Raw genomic sequence first — 26,015 nt, 5'->3', positions numbered from 1 at the left:
ACTAAGTTTTCAACATACATCCTTAGTTTATTATTCTCTCCCATTGCCCAGCGTGCTCTCAGTTCAAGTGTAATGGAACAGCATTTCAGCTGTGCACCCCAACACTGTTCTTTATGCTGCCTGCTCAGCTACTGTATGTCTGTAAATGCCCAAACATCACAATGTATTGCTATTGATACAGGCACACCTTGGAAGTACTGCAAAGGTAAGTTCTAGACCACCATGATAAAGAGAACATGTCAGTAAAGTAAGTTGCACAATTTTTTTTGTTTCCCAGGGCATATAAAAGTTATGTTTACACTGTATTATACTCTATTTAGTGTGCAATAGGATTATGTATAAAACACAAAAAATGCCTTATTACTAGAAAATGCCAACCACAATCTGAGCCTTTGGTGAGTCATAACCTTTTTGCTGGTGAGGGTCGAATCCTCTGCTGTCACTTCAACAGTCTTCACCTTATTTTCATCAGGAGTGGTCTCCATCTCAAGAAACCACTTCTTTGCTCATCCGTGAGAAGCTGTTCTTCATCCACTATGGTTTGATCACTAGATTGTGGCAAATCAGACCCACCTTCAGGCTCCACTTCTAATTCCAGCTCTCTTGCCATTCCCACCACGTCTGCAGTTAGTTCTCCCACTGAAGCCTTGACCCCTCAAAGTCATCATGAGGGCTGGAATCATTTCTTTCAAACTCCTGTGAATGTGGACATTTTCACCTCTTCCCATGAATCATGAATATTCTTCATATCATCTAGAATGGTGAATCCTTCCCAGAAACTTTTCAATTTATTTTGCTCAGAGGCATCAGAAGAATCGCTATGGTAGCTACAACCTTATGCAGTGCATTTCTTAAATGATCAAACTTGAAAGTTGAAATCGCTCCTTGATCCGTGGGCTGCAGAATGGGTGTTATGTGAGCAGACATGAAATCAACATTAATCTCGTTGTCCATCTCCATCAGGGCTCTTGGGTGACCAGGCGTGTTGTCCGTGAGCAGTAATACCTTGAAAGGAATCTTTTTTCTGAGTTACCGCAAGAGTGGAGTTAAAATACCCAGTAAACCATGCTGTAAGCAGACGTGCTGTCATCTTGACTTTGCCGCCCCGTGCACAGAGCACAGGCAGTGCAGATACAGCTTAATTCTTTTCATCACATTACAATATTATTGTATGCAAAAATTCAACTTGTCTTAAATTAAAGAAAAACGAATATAAAAAAAGAAGGCACAACATTTTCTTATCAAGCTAATGATGTCCCTCCCCCTTTGGGGTTTCTTTCCATTGCAGTGGACACTCAATGTCATTTTATGTTAGTCTCAGATGTGTGTAATTGTTAGACAGTTATGTAATTCAAGTACTCACCTCACACCATAGTTCCTGCAATATGGTTTACTATGTTTCCTATCCTAAAATTCACATCCCTGTGACTACATTGTGATTACTGATTTTTACTGATTACTTCTCCATACTCTCACCTTTTCACCCAGCCTTGGAACCCCACTCCTACCTGGCAACTAACAATCTGATCTCTACCTATGTGCCCATTTCCATTTTCTTTGTTCATTTATTTTGTTCTTTAGATCACACAGATAAGTAAAATCAGATAATATTTGTCTTTTACTGTCTGACTTATTTCACTTAGCATAATGCACTCTAGGTCCATTCATGTTGTCACAAATGTTAAGATTTAATTCTATTTATGGCTGAGCAGTATTCCATTGTGTATATGTACCACAGCTTTTTCATCCACCCATCTAGTGATGAGCACTTGGGTTGCTTCCATATCTTGGCTATTGTAAACAATGACGCAATGAACATAGGAGTGCATATGTCTTTGCAAAATATTTTTTTGGATTTCTTCAGAAAAAGAAAGATTGCTGGGGAAAAAGGGGATTGCTGGGTCAAAAGGCAGTTCCATTTTTAATTTTTTGAGGAACCTCCACACTATTTTCCATAGTGGCTGCACCAATCTGCATTTCCACCCACAGAGCACAGGGTTTCCCTTTTCTCCACATCCTCCCCAGCACTTGTTGTTTGTTCATTTATTGACAATACATTTCTGACAGGTGTGAGGTGAAATCTCACTGTGATTTTAATTTGCATTTCTTTAGTGATTAGTGACTTTGAGCATCTTTTTCATTTGTCTGTTGGCATCTGGGCATCCCTTTTTCCAAGTCCTCTGCCATTTTAATTGGATTTTTTGAATATAAGACCCTTATCAGATGTATCATTGGTAAACATTTGGTAGGTTGTCTTTTTGTTTTGTTATTTTTTTTTGCTTTGCAAAACTTTTTAGTTTTATGTAGTCCAATTTATTTTTTGTTGTTATTTCCCTTGCCCAAGGAGATGTATCAAAAGAAACATTACTAAGAACAATGACAGAAAATTTACTGCCTATGTTTTCTTCTAGGACTTTTATTGGTTTCAGGTCTTATAGTTAAGAGCTATAAGGCCTGAACTATAAGACCTTATAGTTAAGAGCTATTTTGAGTTTATTCTTTTATATGGGATAAAATGGTGATCTAGTCTCATTTTTGTGCATCTATCTGTCCAGTTTTCCCAACAGTATTTATTGAATAAATAAATCTTCACCCCATCGTATGTTCTTGCCTCCGTTGTCAAGTATTAATTGACCATGTAAGTGTAGGTTTATTTCTGGGCTATCCAGTCTGTTCATTGATCCATGTGTCTGTTTTTATGCCAGTACCATGCTGTTAGGATTACTATAGTCTTGTACTATAGTTTCATATCAGGTACTGTGATACCTACAATCTTGTTTTTTTCTCAAAATTGCTATTGCTACTTGGGGGCTTTGTGGTTCCATATGAAGATTTTAATTATTTGTTTGAGTTCTGTAAAAACACCACTGTTATTTATTTATTTATTTATTTATTTATTTTAAAAAGATTTTATTTATTTATTTATCTTTAGAGGGGAAGGAGAGAGGGAGAGAAACATCAATGTATGGTTGCTTTTCGTGCATCCCCTGCTGGGAGTTGGCCTGCAGGGAACCGGCCTGCAACCCAGGCATGTGCCCTGACTGGGAATCGAACCGCGATCCTCTGGTTCGCAGGCCCGCACTCAATCCACTGAGCTACACCAGCCAGGGCAAAACAGCACTGTTATTTAGATGGGTATTGTGTTGAATATACAGATTGCTTTAGGTAATATGGACATTAAAATGATGTTAATTCTTCCAACCCAACATATCCAAATATGATTAAATTTATTTGCATCTTCTTCAATTTTTCCTTCAATGTCTTATAATTTTTCAAGCATAGGTCTTTTACTGCCTTGGTGAAATTTATTTCTCGGTATTTTAGTTTTTTGCATGGAACTGTAAATAAGACTGTTTTCTTACTTCTTCTTTCTTGTAGTTTGTTATTGGTTTAAAAAATGCAACCAATTTCTGAATATTAATTTTGTGTCCTGCTACTTTACTAAATTTATCTATCAGCTAGTACTTTATCTATCAATAGTAGTTTTCTGGTGTAATTTTTAGGTTCCTTTTTATACCTCGTCCTGTCACCTGCAAGTAATGACAGTTTTACTTTTTCCTTTTCAACTTGGATGTCTTTTATTTCTTCTCGTCTGATTGCTGTGGGTAGATCTTTCAATACTATGGTGAATAAAATCAGTGGAAGCAGACATCCCTGTCTTTCTCCTTACCTTAAGGAAAATGTTTTACCTTTCCCCCATAGCATTTTCAATTAGGCATATTAACAGTGTAGGTCTCTCTCCACATAGAGCAACTTTGACTCAGGTACACCATCTTGTCACCCCAGGGACGACGTGCTGGGGAAACTTCGCAAAACAGAACCACGCACTTTGCAAAGCAGATGTATGGCCTTTATTATGTTGAGGTATGTTCCCTGGATTCCCACTTTGCTGAAAGTTTTATTATAAATGAATACTGAATTTTGTCAAATGCTTTTCTGCATGTATTGACGTGATCAGATAATTTTTATTTTTTATTTTGTTTGTGTGTTATATCATATTAATCAATTTGCAGCTATTGGACCAATCTTGCAACAAATTCCACTTGATTATGGTATACGAATTCTTTAATGTGTTGCTGAGTTTGGTTTGCTAATATTTTGTTGAGGATTTTGGCATCGATGTTCATCAGGGATACTGGTTTATAATTTTCTTTGTAGTGTCTTTATCTGGCTTTGGAATTAAATTAATAATGGCTTCATAAAATGTGCTTGGTAGTCTTTCCTTCTCTTGAATTTTTTGCAATAGCTTTAGAAGGATAATTATTTGTTCTTCTTTGCGTGTTTGATAAAATGTACCTTTTAAGCCCTGTGGTATAAGAATTGTTGCTGGGAGTTTTTATTGTTACTGCTTTGGTCTGTTCAGATTTTCTGTTTTTTTCTTGATTTAGCTTTAGAAGATTGTATGTTTCTAGCAGTTTGTCTATTTCTTACAGGTTGTCCAATTTGTTGGCAGATAAAATCCTTTGTATTTCCATGGTATCAAGTGTTACTTCCCCTCTTTCATTTCTGGTCTTTTATTTGGTTTCCCTCGATTTATTGATGAGTCTGGTTAAAGGTTTATTGGGTTTTTAAACATCTTTTAAAAGAACCAGCTCTTGGTTTCATTGATCTTTTGCATTGTTTTTTTTTTAGTCTCTATTTTGTTTATTTCTACTGTGATCTTTATATTTCCTTGTTTTATACTAAGTTTGTGCTTTGCTGTTTACTTTCTAGTTTCTTTAGGTATAAATTTGGATTGTTTATGTGAGATTTTTCTTGTTTCTTGAGGTAGGCCCATAGTGCTATGAATTTCCTTCTTAGGACAGTTTTCACTATGTCCCATTGATTTTGGATTGTTGTGTTTTCACTTGCATTTGTCTTAACCTACCTTTTAATTTCTTCCTTGATTTTTGTTAACCTATTTATTTTTTTAGTCACACATTATTTAGCTTCCACGTTTGTATATTTTCCAGGTTTAAAAAAAATATTTGCTTTCTAGTTTCATACCATTGTGGCCAGAGAAGATGCTTGATATGACTTCCATCTTCTCTAGTTTATTGACAATTGTTTTGGTCCTCACATATAGTCTATCCTAGAAAATGTTCCATGTGTACCTGATAAGAAGGTATATTCTACTTTGGGGTGAAATACTCTGAAATATCAATTAAATCCAACTGGTCTAATGTGTCATTTAAAGCTGTTATTTCCTGGTTAATTTTCTGTCTGGAAGATCTATCCTTTGATGTCATTGGGGTGTTGGAGTCCTCTCCTATGACTATATTACTGTAGATCTCTTCCCTATGGCCATCAACATTTGTATTATATATTTAGATACTCCTATATTGGGAGCATAAATGTTTACAAGGGTTATATCTTCCAGTGGGATTGACCCCTTTGTTTTATGTCTATTTTGCCTAATGTACATATTTTATCTTATTTGCATGAAATATATTTTTTCTACTTGCTTACTTTCTGTCTGTGTATGTCTTTTGATCTGAAATGGATCTCTTTAGATAACACAGTTATGTCTCTTGTTCTTCTTTTAATTCATTCATCTATGTCTTTTGATTAGAACACTTTATCTGTCTACATTTAAAGTGCTTATTGATATGTGCTTGAATGTGTGAATGCAAGACCCATAGATACAGGGTACCAATGGTATCACATTCAACTCGTTCAATTATATTATTTTGTTTTAATGTGTACACTTAACTCGGTTATTTCTAATTGTGTCTCTAATTTCTTTTAAACTCTTTTTATTAGTGTGTGGGTTCCTTCATTTTTGCAAACTTTTGTGTAAAATTTGCTATTGTGATTAATGTGTTTGTTCTTCTTAAAGCAGGTTTTGTAAGTCTGGGTCTTCAGAGTATTTTGTTGAACCTCAGAGCAAAATTTTAAACTTCATTGTTTAAAAAATAGCTACTGAATTATTTATGTAAAATTCATGTGCTTATTTCTAATTTATTGCTTTAATCAATGCCCATATCTTTACCTTCCTGTTATATGGCTCACTTTCTGAACAGCATGGGAAGACAACCATGCAGATAAAGTGTTTCTGCCATAGGGCAGGCTGAACTGGCAGAGTGTTCATGCCGGTCCCCTCTGGCATCTGCCTTTGTGCTGAGGGATACGTTTCCCAGACTCTCACCAATACACATTTAGACACATGCGACTGCTCACATGGCCATGCAGTTGACCCAGTGATATTTCTTAAAAGGACTTCCATTCTCCTACTTCTCTGTCATGTTGTCAAAAATAAAATCCCGTGTCTCTGTTTGTGCAGCTGTGTTTTGAATTCTCTATTAAGTTCCATAGATTGATCTGCCTATATTTGTACCAATATCACCCTATACTAATTAATGCCATTGAAAATAAATGATGACATCTGGTGAAATAGGTCCTCAACTTTAAAGAATCTTCAAGGTTGTTTAGGTTGAATCTGGCCCTCTGACTTTTAATAACAAAAATTACAATTAGCTTGTAAATTTTTACAAATTCTGCTAAAATTTTGACTGGGATCATATCACCGAATACATAGATCAATTTGAGGAGAGTTGGTATTTCTATACTAGGTAGACACAGAGGAGCTTTAGGGCAGTGAAAATATTCTGTATGATACTGTGGTGACGGATGCAGTTTATTGTACATTTGTCCAGAGACATCAAATGAGCACCACCAACAGTGAACTGAAATGTAAACTTACGAACTCTGGATAATAATGACAACAATGTGTCATTGTCCCTACAATAAACCTCTATTGATTCTGAAATACGGACCACCTGGTGGGGGTGCATAGTGGTGGAGGCTGCACATGTGTGGGGGCAGGGATATGTGGAAAACGCCTGCCCCTTCCCCCAATTTTGCTGTAAGCCTTACATGTCTCTAAAAATAACATTTTAATTTTGAAAGGGTAATCAGGTAAACAGGTCATCCGTGGGAATGCACGCACTAACCCAGCTAGGGTTTGCTTGTGTGTGATGCTGTTGTGCCCGTAGGTGCCAGACACTTCATTTGCTTCCTCTGTCCTTAATTCTGACTCTGCCTGTGGCTGTGTGGCTTCCACACTCACTGCTCCACAGGCAGAGTCTGCGCCTTGCATATCATGCCTTTTAACGCCCTGTTTCTACCCTGGAGGTTTGCTAGTGCAGGTGGCATGTGCAGGAGGGGGGCCATCCGTGGTCTTCTGATCAAGTCAGACCTTGGTGGGACTGGGTGTGGCCTCCCAGAGTGCTTTGTCCCTTGTCTCTTTACTAATAGAGTCCACTCTAGATACTGTCATTGCCGAACCCATAGCACTTAACTTATTTTCACATTGCTCTCACCTTCAAGCCTGTCAGTCACTTCAAGTCTGACCGATGTCTAATCCATCATTTTAACCCCTTGATTTTTATAATATTTGTCAGTAATATGCACTTCCTAAATACTGTTGAGTTAGTAAATAAAATAATATGTTATTTTAAATGTTTCATAACTTACATTTTTAAATTACCCAGTCTCATTCATCTGTTTACTGATTTAATGTTTTCATTTTACATGAGTTACATTCTGAATTTAATAAGCATGCTTGTGAAAACATCATTAATGAGAAAAATCTATTTCTGATCACCTAGGGAGGAATACACCATGTTTCTTTGAGAAATTTCTCACTCAGCAGCCAAAACTGAAAAAGCGTGCTTGTCTGCATTGCTGACTTTGTTTTTGCTGGAAGATTGCATTTATTGATCCTTCTAAGAATGACATCGGATACTTAGATCATTGTACCAAAAATCCAATAACTGTGTTTTACACTTTTAGGTATTTGCATGTGAATTGAACTTTTAAAGTGTGGAATGAAAAAATACTCTTTTTATTCTTGCCCTTGAAATAAGATTGTAAAATTTTCACTGCGACTATTTTATTAACAAGGTGTATGAGCAGGATTCCTGGCCACCTCCTGAGCTAGCACAGGTGACAGATAGTCCAAGGACATGACGGATGTGGTTGGCTCCAAGTTCTCATGCTCCCTGAACAGCTTCATGCATCTTTAAAGAACATGCAGCAAAAACAGTCCAAGCACAAAGAAGTGAAAAATAGAAACAAACCTGTTATATTAACCAATCTGCAGGGATATGTCAATGCAAATATTTTCCTACCCATGATTGATTCAAAAGGCAAACCCTTCAGGCAAATGAAAAGGATATTCAATCTCCCCTTTTAAAATACTACCTCAGGAGCCCTTTAAAGTTCTACGAGTCACAATGCTGGTATAAAGCATTGTGTCAGGAGATCCTACTTACAGAAGAAATGGATGATCACTCAGGGGTGCAACGGGGTGAAGAACAACCCAGCAGTCTGCTTCTGGTTGAGGAGAAAAGACTCAGTTAGGAGCAGCTGACCAGCAGCCACTGGCCTCTGGTTGCCTCTATCTTATCCTCACCCTTTCCTTTCACTGCTTTTAGAGAGAGAGGCAGGGAGAGAGAAACACTGATGTGGGAGAGTCGATCAGAAGCCTCTCAGAGGACATGTCTGGACCCGGGATCATATGCACCCAGACCTGGATCAGCCCCGCAACCTAGGTATGTCCCCTGACCAGGCATCGAACCTACAACCCTTTGGTTATCGACTGCTGCCCCAACCAAGTGAGCCACACTGGCCGAGGTTCTGTCTGCCTCTTTTCCTGCTGTCATTCTAATCTCCCCATCCTGGAAATCAGAGGCTTCATACACAGCAAGTCAGGTAGAGAGGCTCCTCCTAGGACGCGGGTCTAAGCAGCAGAAACATTCTCCACCAACAAAAGTAAGAAAAACCAACACTGAACATGCACAACCACTTTCATATGCTCACAGAAATTTCCATAAGAAAGAATTTTCAGGGAAAGGAAAAGACCTGCATGGAAGAGTGTTTCACAGAGCCATGATTGGTTTTACTTGACCACTAATTACTTACCTTTGCCAGTTTTGCAGGAAAAAATGTTGCTGAGTAGCACCACGCATAAAGGCAGAACATACAATGGAATGATGTAAACGAGAGTCTTCTCCAGTATAAGAGAGAAAAAAATCCATAGAGGTGAGGGTAGTTGTGGGAATATGTAAGGAAGACAATTTTAAAGTCAACCTGCCAATATGTCAAAATAGAAAGCGACAGAAAATGTTGACATCACCGATTTCAAAGGTAAATATTCTTTCATGAAAGATATGAGTTATTTCCTTCTTGTGTATTAAAATGCATCTTCAATGTATAGTTATATACCCATATTCATTTTTTAAAAACGGTATTCCTGTGATTTGAGCTATGCAGGCGAAGTCTTCTCCAAAGCTGTATGGCCTGAAAGCTCATCAAATTTAATTATCAGTAGTAACAGGAATAGAATAACAATATCTAACACTTTCCGAGTGTTTACTCTGGTCCAGAAAAGGTGATACAGTACCTACAGACATTATTTCTCTTAACTTTCACAGGAGTGTGATAAAGTATATGTCCTACATGTTTCCATTTTATTTTTTAATATTTTTTAAAAGACTCACTTGCAACAATTCACAAAGTTAAGAAAGACAAAAATCAAGACCAGATCTGGCTAATTCCAAAACCCAGTTCTATGTTTCTGCAGCCCAATGGCATCGGCATTTGCTGCGACAAGCTTAGATGGTCACAGGACTTCTAGTGGCCTCACAAATGTAAACGGTCACAAGTTAGGAATAGGAGGGTTTCAGGATTAAGTGCATTGTCTGTGCCCTCACTTTAAGTGCATGGAACAATATTGGCTATTGTTCTATGCATATGAGGGAGGACCCAGTAAAACCTGAAAATTACTTATAAAAATGTGTATTTATTCTTACATGTTTATTAAACATGTTATAAAATTATAACTTCAATCACCTTCAAAGTACTCTCTATTTGATGCAATTCACCTACCCAGAAATTTTTCCACTGTTCAAAACAGTTTTGAATGTATCAATTTTGATACCTCTTAGTGATTTCTGCTGTGTTTTTTTTTTTTTTAATTTCACCTCTTGCACATCAGCAAAGGGTTTCCCTCTGGGGACTTTTTTCATTCAGGGAAACAAAAACAGCCAATGGGGTTGAGTACATGTGAATAGGGAGGGTGAGGCATGGGGGTCATGCTGTTTTTCGTCAGAAACTGCTGAATACTCAGCATGGCGTGGGCAGGTACACTTCTAAATTACCCATTGTTAAATGGGCAAACACATTGAAAGAATCTTAAAAAAAATTAATGAAGCCAAACACAGCCTCTCACAACAACGCCAGCTGGTACACTGATACAGATGGGTTCCTAGAACACTCACCTAATGGAGGAAGCTTGTACTGCAAGGGCCCACCGACCCAGAAGGTAACTATAGTCCCCCCTCATAATCACCAATGGTCTGTAGTAGAACCTTTACTACCTGTAACTGAATCCCTTTCTTTATTATGTCGTTGCTCTCTGGGCATGTTTTTCTCTTCATAGACTGCGACAGCAAAGACTTTAAGGCACATCATTCTGTTATGCATATTGCCAAACATAATTCCTCAGAAAAACCAGTCCTCCATATTTACTCTAAATCGGTGAATAAAGAGTGGACTGTAAGCATATATTAGAGCAGTAAGTCCTTCATTAATTTTAAGCTCAAAAGTTCCAACCAACACCATCGACATGGAGTGAACACCCACCGTGTGTTCCATTTGAGAGTGCCCATGTGCACACCACAGGTGACCGTGAGCTACAGGTGCCACGGGAAAGTGCTGCCTTCTTTCTGAAGGGAGTTCATCCTTGATAACGCTGGTTGAAAACATGATCACCCAAGCATGAGGACTTGCTCACTCCGCAGGGAATACTTCAGTCAGGTGTGGAGAACTATTGATCAAATTTTCAAAGAGATATGTTACTACCACATTTTCACTTTTAATGTGGTTTTATTAGGAATTGTAGAATTATTTCAAAAGTTAAATATGATGAAATCATACATCTTTATTAAGGTATTTCTTGTTTTAAAAGATTACTTAAGGTATCGATGCTTGTGAAAATCATAAAGAATTTGATGTTATCTTTTGAATGCATTTATAATGATAAAATAAAGCAATAAGAAAACACAATTTGTTTAAAAATTAGATGGTTTATGGGTGTTTTAATGGTAAATATAATATACATTATACTATTTGTAATTGTGGTCACTATTTGTAGCCACTGATGGTGTGCACTTTTTCTTCCTTGGGCTTAATATTTAGGAATATTTAGGATTACTATAATGGGACACATTAAGTAAACTAAAAATTAAGTTTGTGTTGATTGAGTCGGGCATACTTAAAATGTATATTTAATAAGCTTCATATTTAATATGATAAAATATTTTGAAATGGCACCAATTTTTACATTTCATGCCGAAGTAGTAATGAAGATTTTGAAAAGTGCCTTTTGATACTGCTGAATATCTCGAGAGATAATTTCCTATTATTTGCATTGAAAATCAGTCCTATTTTAATAATCCCAATGTACATGAAATCATAAATATGTGTATTTAGTGAATTTTTCAATATCGCATGCATTTCTTCTAAAAGCCTACCTCTGTTCTAGGCTCTGAGCTTCTCACTGGAGCAGCTATGAGAGTTGCATCTTGTTTCCTATTCGATTCCATGAAGATGCTCCCACTCCCATCACGTGAAAATAAAGGAAATGTGTCACTTATTTAAAAAACTAACTAATACCTCTTGATTCTAAACTTCCTCAAATGAATCAGTTTTGGTCCATCCTTTCTCCATTTTTCTATAAAATTCTATGAACCTTGCTATTTACATTCCTGTCCACAACTTGCTCACCGGTCTGAGCACTTTTAAGTTCTCTAAATACTGTTTCAATTCAATGTTGAAATGCAGGATGTAAAATTTAAATGTTCCCTCTTCATATTTTAGTCGATCCTTCACTTTTATAAAGGGGCAGTCATCAAGAATCCATTGCAATTTTCAATGCATGTTTGTGTCTATAAATGAATATATCCCATTCTACATATTATACTTCCTGTTTTTCATTCCATAACACATTCTTCAGTTGGAGATCTTGTACTGCTACTGCACATACATCTTCCTCCATAGGCCCAGAGCAAAGGACCAAAACAGGAGATGGGTTGATTAATCTAGTTTTAAGTACTATAACCACTACAAATGCCCCCCCCCACGCTTTGTAGTCCACAGTATTAAACAGCGTTACAGGTGATCTTAGTAAATGGCTGTTGACAATCTTTATAAATCTTGAAGAAAGCAAGAGATGTTAGGAGACAGTTTGACAGATGTTGAAAATTTCAAAATTAGGAATATTCTTCAAACTGTGGATTGGTTTAATAATTGGTAAGAAGTACAATAGATTATTAGAAGTCACATTCATGCATCTAGCTAAGTGAAGGTCACTAGGCTTCAGAATGTGCTCCTTGTGAATAACTGCACCAGAAGCTATTCAGTTTTCAGATAGGGGCTTCGAACTCGCAGCTCCATTTTTCATATAATGAATGCTAAATTTAGCTGAGTGTTTCTTGGATTTCTCATTGGAAAAAATTCCAAAATGTCTCTCTTGCGATGTGTTCAGCTCATCCAATAGGTTTCCCTGAATAGGTTGTCCTCCCACAAATTTCTTCATGATACTGATGAATAGATTCATATCAACCTGAGGGTACATAATTAACAACTTTGTCTTTGACCTTGTTCCAATCAATGACTCTTAATGAACAATCTTTTGAACAGGAGGAGGAACATTTCAGAGGAAGGAAACCGTGCTGGGAAGAGAAGAAATGCATGCAGAGATGGCGCCTCAGGCCCAGACACACCGACTTCATATTTCCGAGCCTTTTGCATTTTAGCACACGTTGAATAAACTGGTCTGTATGTCTCCTCTTACTTCTGTCCACGATTGTCATGTCAGTTTAATATTATTCATAAGAAGCCTTTTATTGCCAGAGCTCCCTCTTTTCCTCAAAAGTGTGGAGGGATGGTTTGTGGAATGCTGTGCCATTCTTGTGAACAATTTTCCACTTGACATTATACACACTGTTGTACTTACTTTAAAATACAGAAGTACTCCCAGGAACAGCAAGATGGGAACGCAGGCGGGTGAGCAGTCAGCAGCTGCCTCTCATGCTCCGCTGGGAGCTCAAACCAGCCTAACCAGGCCCAGCGAACGAGTGCTCGTGGGCTTCGAGACTCACACTCTGTAGGAACTCCAGCAACATGCAGAGCTGTGAAGAACTTGAAAACTGTTCTTAGGAACTGCAAAATATAACAAAAATGGCAACATGTGGATGCATACTCACATGATTTGACATTACACAGCAAGGAAAATGTAGTAACTTAAAGTACAGGTAACCAACATAGAAGCACCTTAGAAATGTAAGAGCGCACGAGAGTGTAGCACTAGAATCTTTCCATAGTGAGATGGTTTGGCATAAAGTCAAAATGAAGTGAGAGTGAACAACGCTCTGGTTGCAGCTTGGTATGAGCGTGGCAGGCGGCAGCGGACGTGCTGCTGCAGAACCTCTGCCCCAGCACTGCCTGCGGTTCACCCCAGCTTGGTCTCAGCCCTCCGCTGGGGAAAGTACCTCCCCCAGGTGATAATCTCTCTCTCCGGGGCACCCTGACCCCAAGGACTGGTTGATGTTGAGGTGAAAGGCCCAGCCCCACCCCCCTCTCCCCGGGATCCCAACTTACCATTCATTTGTAAAAGAAATGTATTAGGTCACTTAATTCACTTCAGGCGTTGTCTGTGGATACTCAGAAACATCCCTTCTGTTTAGAGCCTGTCCTGAACCGCAGGGCCTGCTCACAGCGTGCACGTGGGTAAGTGGAGAGCAAGACGCCCAGGGTCCGGTGGTCCTGTGATGGAGCCACAGCGCGCCCACTGTTAGACTGACCTGGAGTCTGCTGTGCGCTTCCATACCGGCCACCTGCAGGCTCCTGGTGGCCGCAATCTCTGGGGCAGGAATGAAGGTAGGTGACACCGCCACCTGACTTTGGCCCCTGACTTATAGGAGGCTCTGGAGGGGCAGGTTCGCTGCAGGTTACAGCTCGTGACCTTCTGGGTCAAAGCATAGGTCCTTTCCCTGGACTGTGGGCAGGAGTGGGAGTCCCGATGCCGTGACCCTTTGAGATTTTTGGCTGATTTCAATGTGACTGGTGAATCATCACGCACTGAGGACTTCAGCACTTGGGCAGTGAGCTTGAGTGTTCCTTGTTCTCTGTGAATGGAGGTGGTCAGACTCCTGCTGACTGAGACTGCCCGTGTGAGCCATGCCTTCTGATCCATTTCCATGTCCAGGCGGGTCAGGACTGGAGCTGTGAGTGAAGACAGGGAGGTTTTGCCCACGTGAGAAAGAAGCCTGCTCCGTTCTCAGGTGGGTGCTCGGTGCTCCCCCCCCCACTCCCCTAAACAGACTGTAGAAATATTCCGACGTCAGTCAAGATGTGGGGAGACTCCTGGGCACTACTGATATGCCGAGGCCTCAAGCTCCTGAGGATGGAACGCATCACTGTGGCCCAAGGCATTTCATTCTGGGACCTTTCTACACCCTGACTAGCGGCTCCAAGGCCCCAAGCTTTGGTTACACTCATAGTCCCCAAATTTATAGTTTGGAAATTTGAATAGAAAGAAGGAAAAAATCTGACTGGTGGGCTGGGGTTATCATCACAGGATGGAATAAGAGGAAAGCCCCTGTCTCCCCCTGGTGACCACCCCTCTACATCAGCATAATAGTTGCTATCACTGCCCCCACCCCCGCCATCTAACTGATTTATTTATTTACTTGGCCTGTGGAAGGGAGTGTGAACTTTGGGAACTGACAGTAGATCCCCAGGGTGTAACTGTACCTGCAGCTGCCATTCCAAACGTGACCTCCAGGGAGGCCAGGAACGGTCGGCCTCAGCACCCACCATGCAGATGCTGGTTTCCACGGTTATTGACCAAGATCATCAGAAGCCACGCGATTCCACTGTCTGCCCCCAGGGCTATGTCAAGGCCGAGGTTCTCTGCCAGAATCCACTTGGACATCAAGGATTTCACTCTCCCCCACAATGCTCTGCAGGCGCCAGGTTGACGACGTGGTGCCATCTCAGTCTGGTGAGAGGGTTTGGTCAGCAGGCTCAGTGCCTTAAGGGAACAGGCGTGCAATGGCGGGAAATTAACCCCATGAGGAGAGAGGGGTCTTCACCATCAGGTAAATTTGGGGAATTTATTGATTTGAAGCATATCTCCAAAATGCCTATAGACAGGTTACTTGGCCATTTTTTTCCAAGAAAATAAACAGTGCTTGATGAGCCTTTTTGGATTCTGGACATAACAAATTTCATGTTTAATTGTGATCAACCACCTTCAGCTGTCAATAAAAACAATTTGATTTATAAGATCATGCGTATGTGGGTATACGGCAACAATCCATCTTTATGCTTAAGGAAGCGTAGAAGACAATGTTCAACTTATAAAACTAAAACTATGTATATGTATATGTAAATACATATAAGCTTATATATCCTTTTATATGTGTATATTTTCATATATGTACAAAGACATGTGTAAGAATCTTAATGAACTATTTTAGTTATTGGGAATACATTTACTTCTATGCATGACTGTTATTAGTAATTATTTCTTAGTTTTATTTGTTAAAGTTTTCTAGTGTTCTCTTTCTCATACAAAAACACTTATTCATGTATTTATTTCATGAGTTAAATAAACTTTTGAAGGAATTTTATAAGGTCTTGGGGCACATAAAGTGAAAATGGAGACTAATGCTTCTTATCTGACATTATAGATACATTGTGATGTTATGACTCTATTTTTGCTAATCTGGGTGTACCTTTACTAGTTTGTTATTTCATTTGGAAATCCATGAGGTTTAAGCAATTACCAAGTTTTAAAGCTCCTTCATATCATATTTATGAAGTGGGTTTTGTGGTCTAAGGGTCCAGATAATTGCTGGCTCTTGATGGAAAGCAAGACCTTCCAAACTAAGTATGCTGATTGGGGTTAAATCATTAATACATGACTCAGTCACCTTCCTCTAAACATTATTTGAAAAAATTAAAGAAAACACATTAAACATTTTAAATCTGAAGTATTATCTTTTGCCTTAGAGTAGGTGTTTCAGATCTTTTTTTGTTGTTTGTTTTTTCTGAAGTAAGATTCTTAGGAGGGAATTATCCTAGCAAAAGGAATATATGTAAATTTGAAAAGAAAATATGGACGAAATGCTTGGTATTAGTGATATATGAGGAAGAAAGCTCATTTTTGTTTGCAGATATGGCACTGCACCGAAGCGAGGGTAGATGGTGGCCTGTTGAGTCTGTGAGATTCGGTCAGGTGGGGTGGCAGAGGACAGGTGGTGTCCCTGGTGTTTTTAGTTTGGTGCACGTGACCTATTGATGGCTGTGAAGAGAGTTATCCAACAACAAAATGATGTCATAAACTGTGCCCAAGGGTCAATGAACTCTCCTGAAAATGTTATTCTTTTTTAAAGTTATTTCAGTGGACTCCTTTTTAATATAAATTTAGATGCAATTGGAATTTTCAATTAGCATTAAACTTGTTATATCATTATAGTATTTGGTATTATTTTTAGTCAATAGGCATTTAGTTTTCTCTAGAGTATGTATCATAGAGATTTACATTCTTTTTACTGCCTACTATCAAATCCACTTTCCCTGGTTTGGGCATTCGGCACACAGGGGAGCGTTCCCAGCTGTGAAGACATATTGTGGGCACTGTATGGTGTGACCTAAGCTTGGCATGTCATGTATTCTCACTCCAAAGTGTGAATTTTTCCACTGCAGCAGCTACTTGAGATCCTGGAGGTGGAAGTGACAATTGTTCTGGCAGCAGCTCACCTGAGCTGTGTCCCCTACGACCTTGATGGCATCTCCACTCAGCGGTGATGCGCGTGGTGTTACTCTGGACAAAGTCTGCGGAATTAAACAGAGCCTATTCACGTTTGTATCTTTGAAGACATTTTCCTGGATATTGTGGAGCAATCACTGAGGGACAAGAGCTCAACTACCCTGAGAGCCTTCGGGCAGCTCCCTGTCAGGGACTGAAGGTCGGAGATGCCTCCATGGAAGCCAGGGCCCCTCTCCCTGCCCTGTCTCCACTAGAACAAAACCTGCTCTTCTAGTGTGCTCTCAGTACCCCCTCGTTGCTCGCCATACTGATTTTGCCTTATTCTTCCTGAAGAAATAATTGAAAAAATGATTGAGCATGGAGACTCCACAATGCTAAACTCTAAGGCTGATTAAGATATTTATATTATGAAGTATGTTTCTTATAGTATGCATCGTTTTCTGAATTGAATGTTGAATTGAATATAAGAGGACACATCAGGATATATAATATGAATATGCAAATGTACACTTGTATACTAGAGGAAATAGCACTGCAGATATCCTGCTATTTAATCCACTTTAAGGAGCAGTGATATTAGAAAAAGGAGGTAGGGGGTTACTTAAACTGAGGCAAAAATTCTAAGATCTTCAATAACATTGTATTATGTATTTTTCTAAATTACCACGTACTCTGTTTCACTAGAGCCATGTAAAATCAGCATGTTGTCTGGGAAATTGGAAAAGGAAAGTCATGTTTTTTTTCTAAGCAGCATGATACATAAGATGGATTTCAATGATTGAAAACAAAACAAAACAGCAATTTTCTTTCTGTGGATGGCTTGCCCCCCACCATCTTCCAGAAGTTGCTATTTATAATGATCTTCCAGATTCACTTTGCTTCCCAAGCACCCATCCTTCAGCAAAAGTAATTCTGATGAGAAAGAAATTTATTTCTAATTAAGGGAAAAGCAAATGTTTGATATGTAAAGAAAATGAGAAATTCCTGAATTATGTACATATTTATGCTCTCAAGATGAAGAACCTTATGTCTACATTTTTAGGTTTCCAATAGTAATTTAAAATGGTGTTTACCATGTATATATTTAAGTAATTGGAATTATGCCAGTCATTAATTATATTTAAAGTGGGAGCAATTTAATCATATTAACATTATTCTAGAAAGAACAACATAGCTTTCTAAAAAGATAGAGTTTTACTCTCTGTAGTGGCAAAGGGCTTTTATTTCAAAAACAGTGATGAGTTTGAGGGAAAATATGGAAATAACTGTGTGAAGACAGTCAAGAGTGAGTGGAAGAAGACAAGAGCCGGAGGTAATGCCTTCCCTGAGAGAAGAGAAGTTTTCTGGATAAGACCCGCCTTTCGTGGGCTGGCTCCCTAGACACACTCTCGAATCTGGGCCCATGGACAGACAGCGCTCACATAAAAATGAGCCATGTTATCTGCCTGAGGAGTTATCTGCCTGTGGCTACTTTGGATATTGGCTATAAAAGGGGCAATCCTGGAAAGCGTTACTTAAATATATGAGTGTGTGGAAACCACAGTTGGATTAAAAATTCCGCCACAGTTTTAAATGACTTCAAAGACACGCAAGCCAGGCAATACCCCAAAGTACTGAAGGCACAGCAACAGGCAGAAAAGTCTAGAGCACTGTTTCCTCTGTGGACTTTCTAGCTCACCCCCCTGAGCCAGCAGCTGCTACCCAAGACTCTCACATCTGAGCTCCCAGATCCCAGCCCTCAGGTCCATGGTGTGTATCCCAGGCTAGTGTTTAAGTCACGAATTCTACTCAACCTGAGATCAAGCAGCCAACCTCAGGACGCCCACGGGCTCTGCACTTACTTATGGCACAGCCCCTCTGAAGCTCTCCCTCCCTCCCTGCGCCCCTTGCTTCCTTTTCTCTTTTTGGCTCTCAGAGTATCTTCTGGTTATTTCAGTTAAATCATCCATTTAAAAACTTAAAAACATTTTTATCTAGAAATACTGCTGTTCAGTGTGAGAGCTGTCTCTAAGTAATTAACCTGCTGTATTTTTGAAAGAGCAGCTCGTTGCACAGTTTTAGCAGAGTGTTCAGGAAATTGATTCTGTTGCACAGCTAGTCAAAGGTCTCAGTAATTAAGTTTTTTTTCTGTCTTAGCGAAATACTCATCAAAGCGGTTTCACTGAGAAGAAAATTGACTGATGAATGTTGCTTATTTTATCACTAAAGTTTTAACTTTTTATCACCTGTAGAGGAGCCCCCAGCAATTAGTCCTCTTCATCCATGTCTCAAACCTAATCTTCAGGGCTGTGGCGCTGGCAGGTGCACTCAGTGGTGGATTGGCGGGGCCGTGATAAAGACCGTGCTAAATTGCATAGCGGAGAAAGTCATCACAGCTCTCTGCTGTTTCTTCCTAAAACTCTCCACACAATCAACAAATTAGTTGCTGGTTTTAACAAGCTCTATTATTTTTACAACACCGACATTTGGGTTGGCCAAAAAGTTTGTTTGGTTTTTACCATCAGATGACTCTAGTAACACTTAGTTGTTTTTTAACTTCATTTCAAACAATTTTGTTAGATTGTATTGTGACATCTGTCATATTAGTGTGCATTAAAAAACCAAAACTTATCAGCATTGGTAAATTTCTGTGTGGCCATTTTAATATTGAAGATGGCAGAAAATAAATAATATTTTAGGCATCTTATGCTTTATTTTTTCAAGAAAAGTAAAAATGCAACTAAAATGCAAAAAAAAGATTTGTGCAGTGTATGGAGAAGGTGTGTGACTGATCAAATGTGTCAAAAGTGGTTTGTGAAGTCTCATGCTGGAGATTTCATCACTGGACGATGCTTCGAGGTCAGGTGAAGCAGCTGAAGTTGATAGCAATCAAATCGAGACATCAATTGAGAACAATCAAAGTTATACCAGTTGGGAGATAGCCAGCATACACAAAATATCCAAAGCAATGAGGTTATTGATGAAAATGAAAAATGTATCTTTTATTTTTATGGAAAAAAAATCACACGAACTTTTTGGCCAGCCTAGTGTTTTGCACATTGTGGAGATGAGGGAAACGCCTGGAGGCAAGCCGCTGACACCCGGATGCAGGGCACCTGTGCCTGGCTCTGTGAGGCTGTTGAGGGTGTTGTGCCTCACAGGTCACTCCAGTGTGCGGACTGAACCACTGTTACTCCAACAGTGGTTAAAACTTGATATAGTTTGGGGGAGGGGGCGGGGGGACTGCAAGAGATTAGCCAAAGAACATGTAAGCATTGTGCACGGACCGTGGACACAGCCCACAACGTGGTGAAGGTTGGCCAGGTAAGGGGAATGGGTGGAAGGGGAGAAGGAAAGGAGGGAATGGAGGTCATCTGTAATAGTGACAACAATAAAAAAAGAAAAATTAAAAAATAAAATTGATATTGTTTGAAATGTGTTAGTCATTGACTCTATAATCAAGCACTGTGTATAAAATACTGTATTTTGCTGTGGATAATGCACATTTTGTTGGTCAAATTTTTGAGGGGAAAATAAGGATGTGCATTATACATGGGTAGTACCTGTAAACCTTGTATCTGTTCTTGTGTTTGAAGAACACAAGAACAAAAAAAAAAAGATTTGTGCAGTGTATGGAGAAGGTGTGTGACTGTTACATAAAATTTCTTGTACCATAATATGTTCAAAAATAAATGCTGAAATTTCTTTAGATGCTTAAAAAAAGTATCTAAGTATAAAAAATACAAATTTGAATTAAAAAATTAAAACAAAAGATTTTTTCCCTAAAACTTTGGGCCAAAAATGTAGGTGCACATTATACACAGCAAAATCTAGTATATCTTCACTGAAGACCTATAAAATGATCTGATTGCTAAGGTTTTCATAAAATTTATTGTAAACGTTATCCTTTATCTAATAATCAAGTGTTTAAATGTGTCTCAGGCATTTATTAAAAAGCATTTGGATAGCATTACACATTGCATATATAACATATAGATGTCCACATAAATATTCATGTAATTTTATATATAATATATATTTTTATTGACTTTGCAACCTTTTTTTTTAAATTCATATTCAGTTAAACCATATCTGCAGCCCGGGTTTCAGTAGCTGTTTTTCACTGTGGTAACATCACCTACTAAGATGCCTTTATAACTCATCGTGAAGGAAATAGCAACCATATAAATATTTTTATATTGTGCTTGTCATATTGTTGGCAATTCTTTTTAGCTAGAAACAATTAGATGCAAAAGCAAATGCTTCATTGAGTATTTTGATACTGAGTAACATATTTAAATGCTTAAACAAAGGATCAGGCAGGACCAACAGGTATAAAATTAAAAACAAAAGTTGGTTTCCATATCTTCCTCAAATATGTCCTTCTGATGGCAACCACTTTTAAAAGTTATTGTTTTAATACTCGTGATGAAGTTTACATTGCATGCATGTAAGTCAATTCCTTCATTTCAGATAATATTAGTTAACAAGAGAATCAACTCATGGAAAGTACTTCATCTCTTCACGTACGGCTCCCCAATTTTGTGATATTATTTTTATATTATAATTTAACATTATATTAATACTTCAATGTTATTTATATTATTTTGATGTTATTTTTATTTGTATGATATATTTTAAATTATTTTAATCTGTTACCATTGAAACTATATCACAATGCTTATTGAGTGTAACAATGGATGCCTGTGCCTACGGCGCCCTCTCCCTCTGCAGTCTCCTCTTCGTGTGTCAGCTACTACCTACCACATTATTTCATCAGCATCAAACGTATTATTTACAACTTCTGCATGCTCATCATTAACAATAATTCAGTGTTCTCTGTTTCTGCTACTGGTTCATTTTAAAGGGAAAACTAATACATGACATTTACACTATTATTATGTTATACTAATTTATGCACAAGATATGAGATTAAAATAATAGAAAGGGGGATTTAGCCAACATCCACTAAGTCAGATATTCTGGATCAATGACTAAGAGGAAAATTGTAAATGCATTCTATCTTGCATCCTTCAGTTGCCAACATTGCACTGCAGTTTGCTTTGACTTAGAATGAAAAGATTATTTAACATACGATTTATTTTTCTGGAATTTTCACTTACCTTTCTAATGCGCTTTTTGACTGAGGCACCTATGACATCATCTGGTCGCTGATAGTGCCTAGTGTCTGCTTCCTGTTTCTCACCCCTCCCTTCTCCCCAGGGAGCTCGAGGTCTCTGGCTTCACTAAATGGCAAGGGGGCTGCCTTGGCTGCGAGGCAGTGACCCTGAGCTCTTTTTCTTCCACTCTGCGGTGAAATCTGTGGGCTCTTCTATCTGATGCCTCGGTCACTTTGTGTTCCTTTACTCTTTTCAGGAACTATGTCCCTGAGCAGGTTCTTAAAGTTTGGAAAGAAAATTAACAACCGACACCGTATATGGCACTGTCTCTTTTGCCATTTGATTTGGTTTGGAATTGTGTGTGTATGATGACATGACCTTAGAAATCCAGGTGCATAGGTCTTTTTCCATTAGGATTGGCAATGTGGCGCTTGATTCTAATAGGATTCCCACACCATGTTAGTATTCTGTTCTGATTCTTTTGAAACGTTTAGCAGCCTCCTGCTCTCATTACCTCTCACACTCATGTTTCAATTCAGTAATCTTTTCATGCATGTGCAAAGGATTTAGCATTCGGTTTTGTAGTAGGTAAATAAGATTTCAGCCTTGAAAAGAGTACATGGCAACATATATTTATACTACAATATATTATGTACAATATATTATAATGTACGTGCTTAGCCCTTCTTTTCACCAGAAGCCAAAGGAGTGCTAAATAAGTGGAATTGAAACATTACACATTCAGGTTCTCAGACTTCAGGGTTTATAGTGTAAGTGAAACTAGAGTCATTTTATTTCAATGCATACTTTATCCAATATGTAAGATTTGAGTAGGTCTATTTGTTTATTTATTTATTTTGCCCAATGCCTTGATGTATTTGACCATTGCTTTTATACTCCTTGTCAAAATCTTTGGGGGTTACATCAAGAACTACAGTATTCCATGTTTGTTACAATCTTTATTATTTGCATAATTTTTATATTCAAAATTACCCTGTGCATATTTTCCAGTTTCAGGCTTATGCTTCGATTTTATGCTTTTAAGATGTTTGTGAATCATAATAAAGTATAACTTCAAAATATTTAATTATCAAAATTAAGACATTACATTTTAATTAATTTACTTATGTCCATGTGTGATAAAGTGCTTTGGGAATATACAAAATGAAAAGTTTTTTCTAAATCTTTGAATGAAGTCAGTCACCAGGGGTAATGCCCATAGTCAGTACTCATTCCCCAGTTTTCTGTGCAAGGATGTAGCTCTATGAGCCCTCCTCTGAGTAGCAGGGAGGCACACGAACCAGAGGGTCCAGGAAGCAGAAGCAACTCGAGAACCAGACATGCCTCTTTCTGATGCTGAGATCAGAGATATTCCTCTGGGTGTGTCACAGGAAAAGCAACAAACACCTTATGGACGCGTCTAATACTCTCCTCGGGTGTATGGGAATCTTGCCAAAGGCAATTCTGTAAATGCTGCTGTACTGGGAGGTGATAAAATTATGTGGTCTGGGCTTCCGGTCCACTAATGCTATTGATTAATTTATGAATAGCTATTAAAGCATTTAGAGATGCGAGTGCACTGCTTACCACTCAGAAACGTATCCATAAATATTGTATCACTCAGCCTCACCTCATAAATATTGAGCAGTAGTGCATTTGAGGTTAAATACTCTGACAAATGAGTGGATTGCAACTCTTGGGTATTGACAATTCAGTGCAGAATGGCATCTGGTGACAAGTGATACGGGAAAAAGATGAGGGGACTGGTGGAGGTGGAAGCTGGTATAAAGGGCATAAATGGTACTATAAAAGATACAATAAAAATAAACTATTAAAAATGACTTGTGGAAGCTGAGGCACCAGAGAGAGAAGTATTTCATGATACAGAAAAGAATCACTCTGACTAAAGATGTTGCTTAGGCAAAAAAAAAAAAAAAAAAAAAAAAAAAAAAAAAAAGCAGGTACAGTTCTCTTAAAAAAAAAAGAGAGAGAGAAAAGAAAAAATCTATTTTCAAGACTTTAATGATCATACAAAGATCACAAACAGAACAAAACATGTATTTCATAACGAACATAGTTCACCCTTTTTATGCTGGCATAGAGTCTGGGTGGTTAAAATTACAGACAACTTCACAAAACATATCTAAAATTCCTAGCTTCTTCAGCACTGGACTGATGGTCCTCTGTGACAGCATTTGGTGGGAGCTACATAGTTCATGGCTCACATATATGGTGAAGTTACCTCACTAGCCTGAGTAGATAATGGTTTCCATGACCCTAATCAAAAATATGGCCTATAAATCAAGCCAGGAAGGTTGTGAACATTTTATGTATAACCTGCATACCGTACTTTGCACGAATGTCATGACTCTGTAGCCCGGCAGGTTTTTACACGGTGAGTGAAGCTGTGCAACCGCACAGAACATGCTCCTGCCCATCACAGTGAGCTGACCTGTGCGTGTCAACCATGTCCTGAGCCCTAGCATCAGTGCTCTGTGTTTGAATTTTACATAAATTGGATCATAAAGCCCAATAGCATTATTCGGTAGAAGCAGTATTCCTTCTCTTTTACTGATGTTCGGCATTTTGTTTTATGAGTATACTAAAATATATTAATTCAATTTGATATACTATACCATTGATATACTATAATTGGTTCCCGGTTTTGTCTCTGAATAATGAGGCTACTATAAACATTAATGTACGGGTCTGTTGATGACTTACGTCTTCACTTCTGTCAGCAGATTCAGAAGAGGGAACCGATGCCGCACACCATGTCTGCACTCAGCTTAGCACATCCTGCCATTTTCCCAAACAGCCTGCCCTGCTGAGTCCTGCACCAGCAATACGGGACGGCTTCAGTTGCTCATGTGTTATTTTCAGTGTATTTTATAGTTACTGTTCGTATATTCGGGTAAGTGCATAGGGCATCTAATTTTGATTTTATTTCAAAATCGCTAACGCAAACTACTTTCCCATATTATAATTGGGTATATAAGCATCATTTTGGTGAATTACCTTTCTCAAGATTACTGCATTTTTTTAGAGAGCCTTCTCTCTTTTCCTTATCAATGTGAAGATATTTTGAGATTTCAGATGCAAGTCCATGGCTTGGCCTACGAAAGTTACTTCTGGCTGTGTCTGTGAGGTGCCTGCAGGGAAGTCAGCACCGAGTGGAGAACACTCGGTGGGCCTCGTGCAGTCCCCCAGGTGCTCGAACAGAACAAAACGTGGAAACGGGGTGAACTCGCTCTCTGTCCGAGCTGAGACACCCGTCTTCTTCTGCCACCGGACATGGGCGCTCCAGGTTCTGGAGCCTCCGCTGTCAGACCAGAGCTATGCCCTCAGCTCCCCTGGCCATCACTCAGTCTGAACTACACTCTGGTCCTCCCCTCTCTTCAGTTTGCAGGTGGCGGATCACAGGGCTGCTCAGCCTCCATAATCCCTTGTGTCAATTTCTGTGATACATCTCCTCTTGTCTATGATTTTGTCTATGTCCAAACTCTACCTGAATCTCTATGTGTACACCTATTTCTAAATCTCTGCTTCTACCTGTATGGTTTTCCTTCTACATCTATAGCTAAACTTCCGTCATCTACACCTATATCTAAGCCCACATCTAAATCTGGAACTATATATCTAGTTTTGTCTGTGTCTATATCTATAACTATGTCCATGTTTACATCTTTATCTCTATGTCTGTATTGTTTACTTCATCTCTATGCTTATCTGTAACATCTTTATCTGCAGGGTGGGGCAGAAGTAGGTTTATAGTTGTATGAGAAAGTTTATTCTTGTATTATTATTAATTATTGTATTATTCTATTTTTAAAATATTTTATTTTATTTTTTTAGACAGAGGAGAAGGATGGGAGAAAGAGGGAGAGAAACATTAATGTGTGGTTGCCTCTTATGCTCCCCCTGCTGGGAACCTGGCCCACAAACCCAGGCATGTGCCCTGACCAGGAATTGAACCAGTGACCCTTCACTTTACAGTCCAACACTCAGTCCACTGAGCCACACCAGCCAGTACAATTATTGTATTATTCTCAATATGAACAGCCATAAACCTACTTTTGCCCCACCCTATCATA

The sequence above is a fragment of the Sturnira hondurensis genome, unplaced genomic scaffold, assembly GCF_014824575.4.
Source record: "Sturnira hondurensis isolate 20B ecotype Veracruz unplaced genomic scaffold, ASM1482457v3 Scaffold0024431, whole genome shotgun sequence".
In the NCBI taxonomy this organism is placed as follows: Eukaryota; Metazoa; Chordata; class Mammalia; order Chiroptera; family Phyllostomidae; genus Sturnira; species Sturnira hondurensis.
Note: the sequence above shows the minus strand (reverse complement) of the source record.